Source organism: Hyaena hyaena, unplaced genomic scaffold, assembly GCF_003009895.1.
Source record: "Hyaena hyaena isolate Hyena2069 unplaced genomic scaffold, ASM300989v1 scaffold_108, whole genome shotgun sequence".
NCBI lineage: Eukaryota > Metazoa > Chordata > Mammalia > Carnivora > Hyaenidae > Hyaena > Hyaena hyaena.
In genome coordinates, this window is record NW_024080741.1 from 264,360 (window position 1) to 267,505 (window position 3,146).

The 3,146-nt window shown below is 47.1% G+C and overlaps 1 long non-coding RNA gene across 2 annotated transcripts; it reads left to right on the plus strand.

Annotated features, from left to right (window-relative positions):
* The first annotated feature begins 1,613 nt into the window (after positions 1-1,613).
* Positions 1,614-2,733, plus strand: LOC120234494. 2 transcript variants are annotated; one of them, XR_005529106.1, is made up of 2 exons: positions 1,614-1,939; positions 2,620-2,733. It is a non-coding gene; the product is annotated as an uncharacterized LOC120234494 (long non-coding RNA). The 2 variants fall into 2 exon arrangements; XR_005529107.1 differs by having other exon boundaries at positions 1,614-1,769.
* Positions 2,734-3,146: the final 413 nt, after the last annotated feature.

Below are 3,146 nucleotides of genomic sequence, written 5' to 3' on the forward strand. Positions count from 1 at the left end.
AGAGAAAGGGGGAGAGAGAAAGAATCCCAAGCAGGCTCCACACCATCAGCACAGAGCCTGATGTGGGGCTTGAACTCACAAACCATGAGATCATGACTTGAGTCAAAACCAAGAGTCAGATGCTTAACCGAATGAGTCCCCAGGCACCCCCACCTTAACCATTCCCAAGTGTACAGTCCAGAAGCATTAAAGTACGTTCACATTACCATGCAACCATCACCACCACCATTCATCTCTAGAATACTTTTCATCTGGCAAAACAGAAACCCCGTACCCATTAAACAGTAACTGCCCAATTCCCCTCCCCCACCCCGGAAAGCCACCATTCTGCTTTGTCTTTGTAATTTGCTCCTCCCAGGTCCTCCATTTAAGTATTTGTCCTTCTGTGTCTGGGCTTATTTCACCTCGTATAATGTCAATGTTCATCCATGCTGCAGTATGCACGTGTCAGAGTCTCCTTCCTTTTTATCACAGGTGCATACCACATTTTGTTTATCCACTCAACTGTCTGTGGACACTTGGTTTGTTTCCACTTTTGACTACTGTGAATAACTCTGCTATGAACATGGATGTACAAACAGTTTTTTAAAAACACTCAAGCTTCTTAAAATCCTGAAGTATTTTTTCAGAATGTACCACTGTTAATTAGAATCAGGATATGTCTTCTGTGGGTCCCAGTCTGGAAAACGGAGCAAATTCTATGCTGGGGTCTGCATGTTTTGCCTTCTGTTTTTAAACACTTTTAAACTAATGGTTTTCAACCCTGGCTGTACATTAGAGTTACTTGGGGGTGCTTTTTAAAAATACTAATATCCAGGCCCAACTGAAGACATCTAAATTCCAATCTCTGGGTTGAGGCAAACAAATTAGATTTTTTTTTTAAAAGCCTTCCTTCTCCCCTATTATTCTGCAGGGTGAGAATCACTGCTCTTAACTCTCTTCTTTGGGGGTCCCTTCTCTTTATTTACAAAATGTCTGCCCTATCAATAACACCTTTTCTCCCATCAAAAGTGAAAAGGGTTTACTGTCCAGTCAACTACCCTAAGTGTTTTCCTGATTATATCTGAATGAGAAAGGCTCACTGCAGAGCACTGCCTCCCCCAGGGCAAACCTTCTATCTCTAATTGTGCAATAAGAACCTGCCTCTTTCTTGGCAGGAATGTGGATATGAGTAAGCAGGTAAGGAGGTAATTCTGGGCCTACTCAGTCCTTAAGGGAATTATAAGTCCTTTTAAGGGCTAATCCTTTTAAGGCAGCAGGGGCAGGAAGAGAGAGAGATGTGGAGGCTGGTTCCCTGGACTCACTGGAGGGGACAGAGGACCTGGGTCTTGCTTACACTCCTCTGACCCTAAAACACCCCCAGGCCCTGGCCTCCTCCATTCTCACCCAGGATTCCCAGGTACTTCCTTTGGTGTGTCCTGAGGACAGTTGGTGTGGCTTTGTCCAGTTCTATATTTGATCTTTTCCCCTCCGTAACCAACACTTTAGAACGCATCTCTGTGCTGCTGTGTTCTCTGATCACCGAGTTCTTGACAACAGAGAGTGTTGCTAAAAGGGGAGCTTTGTGACTTCACCAGCAAGTTGAGTTCTAAACATCTCAGTCAGAAGCTTCACAAGCAAAGGTGGACATGATAGTGGCTGCAGCAGGACATACTCTGGGACAGTGTCTCTCTCTCTCCTCTCTCCCCCACAGGGCACTCCTCTCTCAGCAGGCAGACCTGGGGCTCTAAGGTCCTTCGCCTCACCTTGGGGATCCTCTGCCTTTTTGGGTAAGCCCTCCAAACAGGATACCGGACACATCCATGCTACAGTCACAGCAGCAGCTTCATGTCCCCAAGGACTGGTTCTCCATCCACATGAAACGCTAATATAACAGAATGCCAAGGTGTGCTGGGGGCCAGGAACTGCAGCAGCAGGAGTTCAGAGAAGAGAAGACAGGGTGAGCTAGAGGAGCCCAGGGGGCTGCAGAGAGCCCAGAGAGTGCAGGGTGGCCCCAATAGAGGGAGAAGGGAATGGACATGATGTAACCAGGCCTAGTAGGCAGGGAGAGGGCACTCTGCCTAGGAGACAGTACCTGTCTGGGTGTGGCCGGGGTGAGCAAGCCCAGCTCTGAACCCGTCTGTGCCCTCTCAGCGATGCTAGCCTCACAAAGTCATGAGCAATAAGGTTAGTGGGGGACTCGGCACCACGAAAGATGACCAGAATCTATCCTAAGAAGTGAGCAAGCTCACGGAAAGGAAGGGAGAGGCAGTGTGAGGGGTAAGGAAATTGAAGCCTGAAACCCTGAATAATGCAACAGAACACTTCCAAATAGCAGATGAACACTGAAGCGAGGGACCTCAGACAGGCATGTCTCTGACATCTCTGACCAACAAATCCAAAATACACAGCCACATGTGGCTCTGTCTATCTTGTGCAGTGGATCATTGCAGAGCACCTACTAAACATCACTTACACACACTCAAGTTGCCTCCAGGTTTTCATGCCTCCTTCCTCCTGACTTCCCACTCACAGCGTGGTCAAGTCCAGACCCAAAGGACACCCCTTTGTAACATCAGAAAGAGAGAGGAGGGGAGACGCTGAACGTTATTTTGATCACCTCTTCAGTATCTCTTTTAGGTGGGGGTGAGACAGTTCTGCACAATTTACAGGTAAAGAAACAGAAGCAGCACAGAAGAGAAGAGATGGAGTTCAAATGAACCTCACACATCAATAAATTATGTTTGCCAACCAGAAGTGTCTGCCCATGGATTAAGGCCGGGCCTGCAGGAGAAGGGAGGGCGAGTGGGCACGGGGACTATTCAGCAATGTCATCACTAAATTAAAGAACACTGGTCACTCTGAGGAAAGTGCAGAGGCCAGTGCAGCCCAGGCCCGTGGTTGAGATCCATTTTTGAGTGTATTTACATAAGAAAAGGAGAACAGTGTGACAGAAAGGGCACAGAGATATAGACGCAGACAGACCCAGGTTCATTTTTAGCTTTGTAACTTAGCATTTTGGCTTTACAACAGGTTAAAAGAATGGCTGAGGGATGAAAAAGAATCCTGGTATTATTATTCTGGTGACACTCAATAATAGAAAACTGTTGGGGCGCCTGGGTGGCTCTGTTGGTTAAGCATCTGACTTCGGTTCAAGTCATGATCTC